Source organism: Neltuma alba, unplaced genomic scaffold (genome assembly GCF_004799145.2).
Source record: "Neltuma alba isolate B1F8T4 unplaced genomic scaffold, ASM479914v2 tig00000884_pilon, whole genome shotgun sequence".
NCBI classification, from domain to species: domain Eukaryota; kingdom Viridiplantae; phylum Streptophyta; class Magnoliopsida; order Fabales; family Fabaceae; genus Neltuma; species Neltuma alba.
The window spans coordinates 98,915-116,598 of record NW_021632241.1 but is presented as its reverse complement, the minus strand read 5'-3'; the positions used below and the strand labels follow the sequence as shown (position 1 = coordinate 116,598).

Here is a 17,684-nt window from a genome sequence, read left to right as displayed (position 1 = left end):
AAATCCTTGTATTATTATTAATGTATATATAGAAGATGGGTACATCCAAAATAAGCGAAGCAGGCTTTTCTCCGCTACCTACTCCCATCCGCTACCCTCCTTTGCTCATCACATTGTATTTAGAGGGGATGCAATTTTTTTAAGTGATATTTAGTATTTTGAAATATTTTGTTAAGCAGCATTGGGTATTCTAAAATAATTTTTGGTACACTCGCCATACTAGAATATATTTTCCAACAGTGCCAATATCATAAAATAATTTTTGATACATTTAGTACTATAAAATATTTTTCAATAGCACTTAATATTCTAAAATAACTTTTACCTTAAAAGTATTTTTAGAGTAGCACTTACTGTCCTAAATTTAGGGTGCTATTTTAGGATGTTGGATGTTACTAAAAAATATTTTATGGTGCTAGTGTAGCAAAAATTATTGTAGGATAGGTAAATTATTGTAGGATTGGTACTCTTGACAATAATTTTTAGGGTGTTGAGTGTCCCAAAAATTATTTTAGGATAGTGGGTATTCCTGAAAAAATATTTTAGTTTGGTAAGTGTACCAAATATTATTTTAAGATACTAGATACTACTGAAAAAAATACTTCAAGATATTGATGATACTTTTTTTTTTTAAAAAAAAGGCAATCAGCTCCCCCAATTTTACACCCAAAACGAGAAAGGTACTAAAGAGGAGCCTGCTCCTAAATAAGCAACTAACCAGAAAAAATGAAAAATTATACTAAAAATTTTACTAAAAGTTTTAAATAGGGTATTAGTATCTCTAACTTAACAAATACACATAAGTTATCCTTAAAAAATTTCTTATATATAATATTTGAGGGAGTATAATATTATTTTTATTTAATTATTATGTTACAACTGATTCAACTATGAGAATTGTGAATTGCTTGCCTTTTCAGTTTGATGTCCGACTTGGCTCTTAAAACCTCGGGAGTGGTAACATATAAAAGTTGGTGAAGGAAGCTGCCAGCCACCAAACAATAGTGTTCCTTGCCCCCATACTGATGAGGACATTCTAAGCAATGTTTTAAAAGCCGAATTGGATATCGAGCCGAAGAGACTAGCGGTCCACGATTCTTATGGCTGGACCGGTTGGACTAATAGTTGAACCGATAATATAGTAATTAAATAAAAAATAATATTATGTATATAATAATATAAATATTGAAATAAATATCAAAATATTACATGACTTAAGAATGAATATAGCCAAACTGACACGTAACAATATCAGTCCCAACTCTCAACACTTAAAATAATGAAATTATTAAAATAAATTTTAATACCATAACTGTAACCAAAACCAAAAAAAAAAAGGTAATTAAAGAATCTCCTTTTTTCAGAAAGTTACTATTACTATTAAAAATAATAGTATGACACGTATATTAGTATTTAGTTAAGCTTAGATGTCCTAGTTAATGACACGTGTATATACACGTGTCATTAACTAGGACATCTAAGCTTAACTAAATACTAACAAGGTCTAACAGAATGTTAACAAAATAAATTAATTTACAGCTTTCAATACCCTTTAAATATATTATTATAATAGTGTAAAATTTTCATTTTCGTACAATTTAGCATAAAATAGTTAATTTTTTAAAAAACATTTTACTGCAATCGATGCGTGTCAGGGGTTTTTAACCCTCACAAGCAAGGAGCTGGTTCTTTTCAAGTTCCACTTCCCAAGGGTGCATTGGGTGCTACTCAAAAATCAGAACAGAGATGGCTTCTGTAGAACGATGGTTTCGACAACTCTTCTTGAAAACCCAATCTTTCTTCTGCTTTTCTTTGCGTCGATGAGCATGTCTTTCCAGAGTTAAGTTCTAATTTTGATGAAATTTTTTCTCTCATTCTCTTTGATAATGTAAGTTTTGTTCCTATTGTTAGATTTTCTTTTTTTTTCCCCCTTCTGATAAGTTCTTTGTTGTCTTCTTTTCTCTTCTCCGGTGTTCTTCTCTTCTGCATCTCAGACACAAATCTTGAGTGGGCATGATGAGTTAGATATTATGGATGATTATTGTTTTTCAAACATCAATGTGAGACAATTGGCCCGTGTGTCTACGTTATATGCTTGGACTGACTGATTATTGAAAAGCCGCTTCGATTTCCGGTTGAACTCCAGTTTGCGGTCCAATGGCCGGCTAGAAGCGACCCAACTCGGTCCAACTAGCCAAACGGTTAGACCACACAAAACGAGCCGTGTATATCTCCAGTCACCGGTCTAACCGGTCCGATCGTCCGGTTCGGTCCGGTTTTTAAACCATTGCCTAAGAGTCCTCTACTCCATTAGGAAGGTCATTCCCTATCATGATTGCAGTTGCCTTATTTACTTTGTCTTCTTCCATTTTCCCCACCTAAGATCATTGGGTAAGATGCCTACTTGCAGATGCCTTAGAATCAATGGTTTAAAAACCGGACCGAACCAGACGATAGGACCGGTTAGACCGGTGACTGGAGCTATACACGGCTCGTTTTGTGTGGTCTAACCATTTGGCTAGTTGGACCGGGTTGGGCTGCTTCCAGCCATTGGACCACGAGCCGGAGTTTAACCAAAAACTAGAGTGGCTTTTCAATAACCGGCCGGTCCAAGCATATAACATAGACACACAGGCCAACTGTCTCACACTGATGTTTGAAAAACAATAATCATTCATAATATCTAACTCATCACGCCCACTCAAGATTTGTGTTTGAGATGCGGAAGAGAAGAACACCAGAGAAGAGAAAAGAAGATGATGAAGAACTTATTAGAAGGAAAAAAAACAAAAGAAAATCTAACAACAGGAACAAAACTTATATTATCAAAGAGAATGAGAGAAAAAATTTCATCAAAATTAGAACTTAACTCTGGAAAGACATGCTCGTTGACACAAAGAAAAGCAGAAGAAAGATAGGGTTTTCAAGAAGAGTTGTCTCTGTTCTGATTTTTGAGTAGCATCCAATGCACCCTTGGGAAGTGGAACTTGAAAAGAACCAGCTCCTTGCTTGTGAGGGTTAAAAACCCTTGACACGCATCGATTGTAGTAAAATGTTTTTTTAAAAAAATTAACTATTTTATGCTAAAATGTGCGAAAATAAAAATTTTATACTATTATAATAATATATTTAAAGGGTATTGACAGCTGTAAATTAATTTATTTTGTTAACATTCTGTTAGACCTTGTTAGTATTTAGTTAAGCTTAGATGTCCTAGTTAATGACATGTGTATATATACGTGTTATACTATTATTTTTAACAGTACTAATAACTTTCCAAAAAAAGGAAATTCTTTAATTACCATATTTCTTTTCGCTTTGGTTACAGTTATGGTATTAAAATTTATTTTAATAATTTCATTGTTTTAAGTGTTGAGAGTTGGGACTGATATTATTACGTGTCAATTTGGCTATATTCATTCTTAAGTCATGTAATATTTTGATATTTATTTCAATATTTATATTATTATATACATAATATTATTTTTTATTTAATTACTATATTACCTGTTCGACTATCGGTCCAACTGGTCTGACCATAAGAACAGTGGATTGCTAGTCTATTCGGCTCGATATCCGATCTGACTTTTAAAACATTGCTCTTACGAAAGTGGAAGCATAGGGATTTTTGATAAACCTGTGAAGTATCAACCCATCATTTCTAAGCGAGAAGGGTCAAATCAGTCTGAGTGACCACAAGAGTCATAGGCCACTTCTATCATGTTGATGAATTAGTACCATTTGAATCGCTTCAATCCCCTAACTTTCAATGGTAGTTTGGAACCTATAGAGGCATCATGTCACTTGCAATGATTAGGTGAGAAAGTTGTGACATGAGTTTAGGAAGTTGCGACAATACTTCTTTCTTGGTGAATGCAACATGTTAGGTTAGCAAGCTTAATAAGGATTCAATCTACTAAGCATGAACCCCTATGAGGGGAAAAAATAATCAAACCAGCTTGAGTGTCCACAAGAGCCACAGGCCACTTTTATCATGTCTAGTATGTGGAAGCACTTGAATCACTTCACTCCCACAACTTCCAATATAGAGGCATCATTTCACATGCAACGATTAGGTTGGTGTGTTGCGGCAATACTTGTTCCTTGGTGAAGCAAATGCAGCATGTTAGATTGGTATGTCTAAGAGAGGCAATTGATTTGCCCTAGTGACGCATAATTAACAAGAAAATGTTGCTTGCTCTTCTTTTTTTTTTTTTGAGTAGAAAAGGAATTCATTAAACAAAGATATGTACAGGGTGCCTACAACTCGAAAGGCAAGAGAAACAACAAACAAAATAAAAGAAAGACAGAGCACTAGACTTCAGAGTCAGTTCAGTTGGCTATAGAAGTCCTTGGCTGTAATAATGTGATCAGTGAAAGAAATGGCCTCATTGACCAGGCGGAAACTGTAAGTCCTCTCATTGCTGAAAATAAGAGTGTTGCGAGCGTGCCATAACCTCCAACATATAACTCCAAATAAGACACACCATTGAGGATTGGTCTTCCTACAGCTGAGGTTTTCCTGAAACCAATCTGAAAGGCTAATCAAGCTGAAGCGTGTCAGGTGTGAGGATGGTGTGATTAGTTTCTAGCACTCGACCGCTAGCCTGCATCGTCTTAGTACATGATCCACATCTTCTATGCCTGAGTTGCAAATCCCGCAGAAGGCGTTACTCGTCATGTGCCGTCTGGTTCTCTCACTGTTAGTTAGCAGCCTCCCTCATATGGCTAGCCAGAGGAAAGTTTTGATTCTATTCGGTCTTGGCCATCTCCATGCTAGCATCCATTTGCTTTCTTCTTCATTTAAATCATTCTGAGTGAGTAGATTGTAGGCCGATTTAACTGAAACTTCACCACTTCTCTCTAGGTGCCAATAGCACCTTGCTGGCGGATCAGTGCATAGGGGCACTGGCGTTGCAATGATCTCTTTTGTAGTCTCCTGGGGGAGTTTATTCTTGAACTTGTTCCGGTCCCACTGGCCATTTGGGGTTATAAACTAGGATATTGTTTCCTGTAATTCATATTCTTCAAGAGGTACAAAGGCAAGGCGCTTTAGCAGACCATGATTACCAATCCAGTTATTTGTCCAGAATCGAGTTTGGCATCCGTTTCCAATGCTCCATTTGATGCCCGAGAAAATTTTTTACATATAAATAAAAATGCATAAATAGAAACACTACAAAAAATATTAAATTAACGAAGGAATTTAGTAACAAAATTTTTGTCACTAATCAAAATCAGCGATAGATTAGTAACCAAATTTAATTAGCAAAGATACTACCAATAAAATTTTTTTCTGTAACTAATTATTTAGTGATGAAATTCAAAATTCGGTTGCTAACTACTGGCAGATTAGCTATGAAAATTAGTGACAAAAATTTTTGGTCACTAATCCATCGCTAATTAGTGACGGATATCCCACATAAATTTTGTCATAAAACAGTGACAGATTTGTAACAGAAAATTTTGTTACAAATAGGTGACAGAAATTTCGTCACTAATCTGTCGCTCAATTTTTTTATCTTGTAAATTTAAAATATCATGTGGCAACCATTGATTGTCGTGTCATGTTTGTGATCGCCACCTCACATTCTCCTCTTTTTCCCATGCCATCACATCATCCCTTCATTTACACTATCGCCACATGTCCATCATTGTAAGCTACTACATCATTAATGAACGCCACCTCACAACCTCGTCTCTCTTCCATATTGCCACGTCATCCCTTCATCCATGTCATTGCCACGTGTCCATCATTGTGAGCCACCATGTCATCATCGACCGCCACCTCAACTCCTTATCTCTCCTGTACAGCCATGTCATCACATTATCCACATCATTACTATGCGTGCTGAAGTCTTTGCCAGTTGAACTGAGAAACACTGATGAAAGTTTTATGCAAAAATAAATATATATAATATTTCTAATAACAAATACAAATATATATGATAAATATTATATATAACTTAATATATATTATATAATTTAATATATTATTATTTATTTTAATTTAATTTTTGTATTTAGTAAAAAATTTCCTATAATTTATATTGTTATTTAAATATTTAATGAAATAATAAGTATATTATATATTTTTATTTTTATTTTCTTTTATAATATTTTTATTTTTTATTTTCATATAATATATTATTCAAAAATTATGATATATTATATTTTTATTTTATTAGTACATATTAAAAATAATTATTATATATTTATATTATATTTTTTGTGACAGCTCATTGATGGAATTGCAATGGAAATTGGTGACTGAAAAATTTTATCACTAGTTTCATCACAGAATGTTTTGTGATTGGAGTTAGTGACAGAAATTAGTGACAGAATTTTTTTGTTACTAATCCTTTACAATAGAATTAACAATGGATTTGTGACGGAAATCCGTTGCTAGTTCAGTGACGGAATAAAATTTTATTATTAATTCGTCGATAATTTAGAGACAGAATTTTTTCATCATTAATTTTCATTATAATCCTTTTCAACAGAATCAACAACAGATTTATGATGAAATTTAGTGACAGAATAAATTTCATTACTAATCCGTTGCCAATTTAGTGATGGAATTTTATTCCTTCACTAATCTAGCGACAGAAATTTTCCGTCACTAAATTCCATCACTAATTTTAGTGATGAAATGTGTGACGGATTAGCTAATTTCCTATTTTTTTGGTAGTGGAAGAGAAGTATAAATTAGGTAACATATTCCCAACCGAAAAATATTGGCTTAACATGAAACATAGACCCCAAGAAAATGAACTGTATAAAATAACATCAGCATGAATTGAATGAAGTATTTGAGGAAAAAACACCTATAAAAATAACATTATTATAATTATATTATTATATTTTGTATTATATTTAAAAGATTAAAAAAATTCCTATATCATCATTTATTTGGTATTTTCAATCAAGTACGAGAGAAAAACAAAAATTTCATTATAATTTGTTTATATTATATAAAAAATATTTTTAAAAAATAATAGTTAGGGGTTTCCTTTACAGGGCCCTGTTAACCCACACTGTTTAAATTTTAACCCATTACGAGCTAACTAACAATCTGTGGGATGGCTTGTATTACTACTCTTAGGAAAAGTTTAATTACACATGTGACCTCAATCGCTCTCTCATCAACCTTTAAGATAAAAGTTTAATGGATTAGTAAGGAGAGACTTTTTTCTCAATTAATTAATTATTTAAAAAAATTTCTACATATAGCTACCTACACTGTTATTAACCAAACTCTTAACATGTTTTTTAATTTAAAACTCAAAAATCGATTGTATTCTTAGTTACCAATGGAACTCTGAATTTCATTTAAAAAAAATTAAATAACTGAGATTTATAAGTTTTATATAATAAAATTAAATTAATAATTTAAATTATCAAATTAAGATATATAATATTTAGTCATCAATTTAATGTGGAGTAATTAACTGTTATCATTAATAAATTAATAAATCACGTAAAAAATCGAAAATATAACCTTTAAGACTTTGAGAATAATATTTTCTTTTCGGCCGTAAATCTTGAGTTTCATATTTAAAGATGAAATTTATTTTGGTATTAATTATAAAGATTCAAACTGAAGATGATTTTTATTGAAACTTCACCGTTGGAAAAAAGTATCCGTTGCATTTGGGGGATTTAACTTGATCGCGAAGCAACTCTTCACTCCAAAACAGATGGGTTAACCGACAAAGAGATCAGTGATAGAGTGAAGTAGGGAGCCGCAATCGATGACGAGGCGATGAACTCCGAGCCAGCGACGGCGATTTGATTGGTGGCCAGCGTTAATGCCTCTGCGTTTCTTCGTGCTTCTCTGCTGCAGGTGATGCTTCTTCTTCTTCGAATTGCAAAAGAGGAACCGGAAAACCCCACCTTTCCTTTTTCTTTTGTTGAACGAAAGTTACTTTACAAATTATTTGATGTTTTCCTGCGGGATGTTCTTTGACGGATTGGAGTCTCCGAACTGAACAGTAAACATATTTCGCTTTTGGTTTCTTTTTTGCCACTTTTCTCCATGTTCGACTTTTCCCGATATATATATATATATATATATATCTTGGATATATGTTTCCGACACATCCCTTCTCTCTGAAATCAAAGGAACCATTTTTATTTACTATTCATCTCCCAACCCTCGCTAATCTCTATTACTTTTCTAGGTATGTTTCTTGATATGTTAGTTTGATATGATACTCTCCATCTTATTATATTTGTTCTTGATTGTTTTGCTGTTTTGTGATTGAATGGATTGTTTTCCTGTGCTATGAGCCTGTCAGCGTACCAAGATTGATCGATCTGAGGAAACTTTTTTTTTTTCCAAAAAAAAAAAAGAAAAAAAAGGAAGAGAAAACAACAGATTTCTTCTCCTGCGGTTCATTGGTTGGTTGGGAGGGTTCTTACTTTTTTTCTTATTTTATTTTTTTAATAATCTTTGTAACAAGGGCAAAACATCCTTTCAATTAATTTAAATGTTCTAGAGTTTTTTTTTTTTGGCCAGGTCTAGCGGTTTTATTATATGAGGCAGTAAATCTACATCTGTATTTGATATGGCAAGAAAAATACTACTAAAATAGAGCCTGATCTTTGTATGGGTTGTAAAAGAAGAGACGCTGGCAATGAAATGGGGTAGATCAGATGGCTGTAGGCCTTCATTTTAGATCTGCCTCACCGTATGTAACTAACTCTTATTTCTCAAGTGGTAAATAGAATTGTAAGCCCGCGATGCCCATAAGGAATGATTTGCGAATGTGGGAAAGTTGATATTGGTTCAAAGCCATGCAAAGCTGTTGTAATTATTCCCGCCTGGCTTATTTCGGAAATGAAAGTTTTTTAATGCAAATAGACATGCTTTAGTACCTGAGCTTTTATATTTAACGCAATGATGCTATAAGGCTCATTGAGAATTAGATCATTTGATAATGTTGCTTTAATGAATCTCATGAGGTATAAGGTTGCATGAGGTATGTGGTGGCACATTGTGCTATATACATAAGCTATTTCCTTTTCCCCGTTTTCATTTTTTTCCCTTAATTTTATTCATTTACGTTGTTTTTTAATTTCAGACTTTAGCTAGCCAGACTAAGATATACATAATTCTTGAGTTTGTCATGGGAGGAGAACTAAATGATAAAATTGGAAGACTATTTTTTCACTTCTTATGCCATAGATTATTCTAGGTTGATTCTTCTTTGATTATAATCTGCGTCTGACCATTTTAAGTGAGTGACATTGAAGTGATGACTTTCTGATTCTGATAAATATTAGGTGTATTCATGGTTTTATATATATGTGTGTGTCTGTGTGTCTGTGTGTTATATATATATATATGTATGTATATTTCGTGTTTCTGGATGTTTAGGTTCAGCAGTGGAAGCTTTCAGAAAATGATGCAGTCACTACTTTTAGCAACTAATAGATGCTGCTACTCATTGTCACAATAAGTCTAAACTTGAGAATTAGTTCATTTAACTTGTTTGATTTGGTTTGACATCCCAACTAGCATCTTAACATTGTTAAGCGAAAAGAAACTAAACAATATTTTCTCTAACTTGTTTGTTTTGATATGGTTTTGGGATATTCTAAAATATCATTTTGGATTCAGTACTTATATTTAGGTGTAAGTTGGGGCTCAGGTACGGCCATTGCACATGTTCTATCGCTGTATGTCTCACCATCAATTTATATTAGTTTTTATTTGTTTATTTTGTCCAGTGAAATTCAAGTGTTCTGAAATAATCTCATATTATCCCTCAGTAACTGATCCTTTTAGGTACATGATGGGATTGGCCTATTCTTAATGCCCATGAAAAAAGTGAATCTCTTGCCTCCCAGTATTAAGAATTTGCAGATTTCCAGGTTTCTTAAGAATGGTCAGGAGCTCGTATCATGTTAGAGGTTTTTGTCATAAATGAAATCTTGAGTGTCAACTGTTTTGAACCTTCACTGTTACAACATATTAAGGAGGAAGAATTAACAACTTAGTTTGCTATACTGATGTTGAACTTGTGTATGGAGATAGGAGGGCTATTGTTAGCAAAAGTGGTGGCAGTAACATTCTGTGTCATTTTGGCAGCGTCACTGGTACAAGACTTGGTTCAATTCCCATGGCTGCATTTCAAGCTTGCCCTGCTGTTGCTTTACAGGTAAGCCATTTGGTCCTTTTTCTATTAATTTTGTTATATATATAATACCCTTGGTTCTCAATACAAGACCCAATCGATTAACTAGAGAAAATTAAGGAAGCTGAAAAATCACTTAATTATAAAACATGTTACATGATGTATTTGAAATATTTATGTGGATCATTATACTACCTTTGATCCTTAATATAAGAGCTAGCTGACTAAATTGAGTAGATTAAGAAAGTTTGTTAAGTTAGTTATTTGTAATAAATAGATATTGTTTTTCCTAGAATACCCTTGCTAATCACGTATATTAGCTAAAACTACTATTAGCTAATTACATATATCAGCTAAAACTGCTATTACTACAAGGACTATCTTGAAAAAAAGTAGATAAATGTTAGAGACAAAATGGATTGGGGTTTTGTATTTAGGACCAAAATAAAAATCAAACGAGGTCTTATGTTAAGGACCGGAAGTAGTATTATATATGAGACAAATTAGTTTGGAAAAAAATGATAAATATAACATTTTAAAGCAATTTATTCAATTTTTTTGATCTTTCTAAATTAATCAACTGAGTCTCATATTAATGACAAGAGGTAGCGTGTGTATTCATGTTGACATTGTTTAGTTTTGCCGTTATTAGGCCTAAAAACATAATGGGTAAAATAATTAGGTTCACCTTTTGGACTTTAGTGTCAGCCCATTAACAAAGAGTACAAAGAAAACAGAGATGGACCTAAGCGTTGAACCAATTGGGTAAAATGATGGGTAAAACACAGAAGCTTAACAGTCAAATTGGACTGGATCATGGGCTTATGACAAATCTGACCCAGACTGGTCCATATTCAGCCTTAGTTCTTGTTAACTTGTTTCTTTTGTCACACACACACAGATATTTATATAAATATATATATATATATATATAATTTTATAGTTTTGAATTATATGCTATTCAATTTTGTTCCGTGGTGGCTACTAGCTCATCGGTGTGGGATGAAAGATTCATAAGGGGAAAAAAATGCCTCCAATGGAGGTGATAATTTTTATTCTCTGATTTTGTTATGAAGTTGTGATGAATTTGTGATCTAATTTATGTGTTTGTTATTGATGGGAAATTATGCTTGTGTATGTTGGTTGAATTAGGGGCTCATATGAAGTGAAAATAATGTAGTGGGGTCCTAAGTGCTTAATTTATACCCTTTGCTTACAATTTTTTTTATAACAATACCCTTTATTTATATTGTCATTACTATATATATATATATATATATATATATAATCTTTTTCTTATGTAAGGTTATTTTGGAAAAGAAATGATATTGGTGTGTGCAGATTTTGTCACTTAACAACCTTGAAACTAAAATTTGTCATGTGTTGGCAACTTTTTTTTTTTTTTTAATTGTGGTTCAATGGTCATTTTCCTTCAACTGTGCATCTATGCTTATTTGTTTTTATTCAATGTATTATTAGTTATTTGATTCAATTTTCAGTTTTGTGTCGAAGCTTTGAGGTTCTTGGGTTTTGTTGAAAGTTCATCTGTTTTTTATCTTATAAGCAACAAATAAATAATATATATACATATGTAAAACTAATTTATTATTTATATAATTAATTGATAATTAATATGTGTATATATATTTATAAAACTATACCTTTTTATAACATCCTAATTTTAATAAAAGGATTTAGAGGTATTGAAAATTAAATTACTCTTCTGGTCCTAAACTTAAGACCCTTATATACACTATAAAAAGGGTTTTATATTTAGGATCGAAGGAGTAATATCTTATGCTGTTTTTGTGGATGTTAAGGTTGAGTTAGATTTTGTTTTGGAAAGTGTTTGTTGATTCTGTGTCTTTCGCCACAGTGAATTGTATAGCAAACGATACAAAAATGGGCGTCGAGCCTTTGTTGTTCATCGAAGCAAACATGTTGGAATTTGATCTTATGGAGTTTTTGTGGATGTTACGATTTTGTTAGAATTTTGTTTTGAAAAAGTGTTTTCTGATTCTGTCTTTCAATGTGGCGAATTGCACCGCAAACAACATAAAAATGGGTTTTGAGCCGTTATGTTAGTTGTCAAAGTGAACATGTTAGAATTTGGATTCTAGCAATTAGAAAACCAAGAGAAGGGGGGAGGGAGTGGAAGTAGCTTTGATTAAATCTAGCCTTGGGAGACTATAATAGCGTTTTGGAGTTTAAAAATTCTCGGGTAAGCCCTTCTGACTTAATTTGCTTCTTTTCCTTGAGAATTTTCTGATTTGAGGGTTTGGGAGTGTGATCTAGGGTTCTTGAAATGGGTAGTGTTTTAACCTAATCTTTTCAGCTTATACGTAGATAAGATATTTACTTTATATATGGGTGATGATTTAAATGGTAGTTTAATGATTGGATTATATTTATTTGAGTTAGGTAAGAGTTTTAATTGGTTTAGATTGTTGCTGATTAAATTTTCTCCATGGTATATTGTTGGAATTTTTATTTCATTTTTTATATTTTTTTGATTTGGACTCCGCAAGAATATGTCAATATTTTTGATTAAATCTTCTTGGCTAGAAGTTCTATAGGAAAAATTAGGTATTCCCTTCCTCCACAGAGAAATGTTTATTCTAATCCCCACCATACAAATAATTTTGCATTGTCAATATCTTTCAGAACACAAGAAAAGATCAATTTACTTTATTATTTATAGAATATTATTTAGATAGGGTATATTATTTCTATAAGATATGATATATCTATATAAAACTAAACAAAAACAATCAAATCATGAATTTACATATAAAAATTTTTCATATTGATGCATATGATTTTTTTTTTTGGCAATTAATGGATGCTTTGAGGTTGATTGATGTATTCTTTGGAATTTTGGAGTTGAAAAAAAAAATAATTATAGCTTTGAATTGAGGAGCTATATTAGATCGAGTGACTGGTGTTCTTATGAAGCGGAATCTTATGGTTCAACCTAGTGCATGTAATATAGTTCAAATAATTATTGTACTAAGTTATGAAGTGAAGTTGTGTTGATATTTGAAATTATGTCTTCTCACACTGCGTTTGAATTTATATTAAATTTATGCATTGGAATCAAGAAGGAGATTAGGAATCTTATGTGGTGCCACACTACGAATTATAGTGTTGGCACCTTATTAGGTTCTTATAGTTCTCTCTTTTCCCAGTTTGGATTTGAGATAACTCTTTTTCCTAACTTGGGAATCAAATACTTATTTTCAAATATAAAAATTTTTTTTTTTGAATGATCTTATATAATAAAATTTAGTGAAGCATAATATATTTTGGTATGCATGTGTGGGCCTGTAATTGATTAATCATTATATTGCGTTATAAAGTGGAGTTGGGATGAGTTGTGATTATGGAAATTAAGTGTTTGCTTTCGAATTTATATTACATTTTTGCATTAGAGTCATGAAAGAAATTAGGAATCTTTTAAGGGAAGTGTAACTTGTTTAAAAGCCTACGTGGCACGCCACGTTACTAGTTATAGCATTGGAACTTTTGGGTAGACATTTCTTGAACCATAACCTAATCTTGGGCAATGCAAATATAGGAGTTGATTTGAAGAAAGCAGAGTGATTTTTGGTCGAGTTATAACATGAATAATCATGGTCAACATCAAGGAGCCATAAAGAGGAGTGGGATGGATGGAAGGCATAATATGTCATGTGATGTATATGACGAGAGACGGATAGGTTCAGTGGAGGTGGATTCACTCATGATTTAGAGTTCTTTCTTACTCACTTGATTTATATTGTTGAGAGTTATGGCTCTGATACCATGAGGAGGAGTCTTCTCAAATCTCTGAGACTCAGTATAGAGAATTACAGGTTATGTTATCATTTTATTTGTTATAATGTACTATTTTTCTAGCTTGTTATCCTATTTGTACATGTTTTAAATTCATCTTTGATTACAAGAACTTTATTATCTTGCCCATCATTTCTCACTCTTTTTCAAAAGAGGCAAAAGGAAGCAAGTAGAATACTTGTTGCTTGAAAGACTTCTTATGTATTTGTTATAATGATTTATGTATATTGTCATCTAAGATCATTACATCTTTTATCATGAAACTAATGTTATATTTATCAGTTTTTGGATTTTTTGGATAAGTGTATGGTAGAGTGTTGTTAGTTTGGGCAGAGGTCATAGGACATTTAGCATATGACTTATACGTGGATCCACAATGTTATTATTGTTTAGGAAATTTATATGTCGATGCTTTTAAATTATGTGTTATTTCATTACACATATTCACAAAAACGCTTAAGGTACAAGATTCAAAGGAACTGATAAGACCCCGAATAAATGGGGCATGACTTATCAGAGGCGACATAGAAGGGGTTCAATTTAACAAGTTGACCTGGTCTTATTTGATTATTTTAAATTGTATTTTTATGTTTATCGGTTAGCTGAATAAGTGGACAAGTTAGTTAGTCCTGAGTCAGTAAGTATATTTCCATATTTCCCATTTTATTGTTATCTTAAGAATGTAGGGAGAGTCCGTAGAATAATATTTCAGTGAATTGTTTCAGAGATTCTCTTGGGCTATTCTCTTATTTTGAGCGAGATACTTGCTGTGAGTGAGAGATTAGAGTGCTCTCGTTCCTCTCTTTTTTTCCTTCTATATCTTTTTCCAGTTTTCCAGTGAGGGTACTTACCATTTTGGCATCAGAGCCATGGTTGAAACTCGTTCTTTGGATATGATTGCAAAAAGAGTTGCAACTCTTGAAGCAGTTTCAGCTAGGAACAACTGAGACCGAGGTACAGGAAGGAGGAGATGGGTTGATGACAATGACGATGAGTCTGAATCATATAGACAAGGACACAGACTGCCCCATACGAAAATTGAATTCCCAAAATTAAGTAGGGGTGATCATAGGGGTTGGGTGCTCCAAGTAGAGAAATATTTCAGGTACTATGACACTCCTGAAGACTCGAAGTTGATATAGCATCAATGTACCTAGAGGGTGAAGCTTTAGATCTATTTTCGTGGATCAATTCAGAAAGGACCTTCCTGTACTGGGACGAACTGGTCAAGGCATTACAAGAACACTATGGTCCACCAGAATTTCAGAACCCCGATGAATATCTATGCGCCATCAAGCAAACCGAATCTGTGCATGACTACTACTAGGAGTTTGCTCGCCGTGCTACTCATGTGAAGGACTGGCCAGAGCATTGCCTTCTCAGTGTGTTCCTTAATAGATTCAAAGAAGAACTATGAGCAGATGTGCGGGTGTAGAAGCCATGAATAGTCTACCGAGCAGCCAGTCTAGCGGTGGAATTTGAGAAGAAGTTAGGGGCCACTCGTGGGCCCAAGCCCACTAATCTCTTAACCCAAAGTCACTCAACCCAGTCCGGTTACTACCTAAATTCCCCACGTGACCAGAACGCTGCTTCTTCCTTAACCTTTCGTGCGGCTATAATGAACTCCTCTTCTCGGCCAAATCAAACCACGTCGTCCTGATCGACTGCATTGGACGATGAGAGGCAACGAAGGAGATAAGGGATTGTGTTTCAGGTGTGGAGCTCCCTTCTGTCCAGGCATTGCTGTTCCGGGTCACTCTCCCTAATGGAGGTTGATGAAGACGGGAACCCCGTGGCCGACTCCTTAAAACCTATAGAAGAGGTCGAAGACGATGAAACTACCACTACTGAAATTTCATTCAACGCTATACTGGGTCGACGGACCTTTGCCACTATGAAACTTAGTGGGAAAATTCATAACAAAGAGGTGCAGCTCCTTATTTAATAGTGGGTCTACCCACAATTTTATTTCTGCTACGTTGGTCAATGAACTACAGCTGACTACCAGTACTATTCCTACTCTCGGGGTTCAAATCGATGATGGGAGAGTAGTTCGCTGCAACTACATCTGCAAAGATCTTAAAATCAAATTACCCGGTTTGACCATTAAACAAGATTTTTATCCGTTATGGTCCTAGGTATTAAATGGCTTGCATCTTTGAACACCATTTAAGCAAACTGGAATGACATGCTTTTAATCTACTAGGTTAATGGAAAGAAATATAAGTTGCAGGGGGTCCCATGTGCTGAAAATTCTGACGTAGGCTTACACTCTATGGTCTCTATTGAACTCAGATTGGGGTCAAACAGTGCTGGTGTGTTGGACTTAGATCATTTGTATGTTGAGTTTGATGCTGTTTTTCAGGAACCGAAGGTCTTACCTCCATTTGGAGAGCACTTCCACTCCATACCCCTCCTTCCAAATTCACAATCCCCCAACTTGCGGCCATATCGGTATCCGTACTATCAAAAGAATGAGATTGAGTGATAGGTAGATGAACTTCTTGAGAAGGGGTTTATTCGGCCCAGCTCAAGTCCCTTTGCAAGCCCAGTGTTTCTTGTTAAGAAGAAGGATGATTCTTGGCGCATGTGTGTAGACTATAGGGCTTTTTAATGAATTGCATGGTGCTGCTTATTTCTATAAAATTGACTTGCATTCCGAGTATCACCAAATTAAAGTCTTGGTAGCTGATATTCCTAAGATAGCTTTTCGAACACATAGTGGGCATTGTGAATATCTTGTCATGCCTTTTGGTCTCACCAACACCCCTGCCACTTTCCAAGCTGCCATGAATGATTTTTAGACCTTTCCTTCGTAAATTTGTGCTTGTATTCTTTGATGACATTTTGGTGTACAGTTATGATCCGCAACAGCATGAAAAACGTCTTAGAATGGTTTTTCAAACATTGCAGCAACACTCTTATTTTGCCAATTTCAAAATATGTTTTTTGGGACAATTATATGTCTTTTTCTTCGGTCACTGTGTAAAGACTATGCTTTTTGTTGGTCCCCCTGAGGGAATGGCCGATACTTACAAATGTAACAGAATTACGTGGCTTTCTAGGGCTCAGAAAGCCTTTGAGAGGCTTAAGCTAGCTTTGATTTCTGCACCTGTTTTAAAGTTGCTTGATTTTAATTCTGATTTTATCGTGGAGTGTGACGCCTCTATGGAGGGTGTTGGTGCTATTCTTTTGCAACAGAATCATCCGGTTGCCTTCTATAACAAGGGTTTTGCCTTTTCTAATAGATATAAATCTGCCTTGATCGCGAGCTGTTAGCCATGGTGCTAGCATTATAGAAGTGGCGCCATTACCTGCTGAGTCGCCATTTTACAGTCCAAACAAATCATACCAGTCTTAAGAGTCTCCTAGAGCAACGAACTCTCACCAACAACTAGCAACGCCTCATTCTCAAGCTGCTTCCTTTTGATTTTTCCATTGTCTATAAAGTTGGTAAGGAGAATATTGGAGCTGATGCATTACCTAGGAGGCCCCAACATGCTAACTTTCTTCATCTGGTTGTGCCAAGGCCCTTGGACTTTTTGGGTTTGGAAGAAGCGCTGCTGGAAGATCAAATTTCAGCATCTATCATTGTTGCCTTGAGAGAAAACCCTCATGCAAAACTATTCCTTAGTGGAGTAGAGGCTATTTCAATAGGAGCTAGAAGTTCTCCACTGCGTGCCAAGTTACTTGAAGAAGCGCACATTA

The 17,684-nt window shown here is 34.0% G+C and overlaps 1 long non-coding RNA gene across 1 annotated transcript; it reads left to right on the top strand.

The window, feature by feature from the left end:
• Positions 1-7,726: 7,726 nt before the first annotated feature.
• Positions 7,727-13,831, top strand: LOC114747571 (uncharacterized). The gene is made up of 3 exons (XR_003740390.1): positions 7,727-7,846; positions 10,043-10,166; positions 13,720-13,831. It is a non-coding gene; the product is annotated as an uncharacterized LOC114747571 (long non-coding RNA).
• The last annotated feature ends 3,853 nt before the right edge of the window (positions 13,832-17,684 follow it).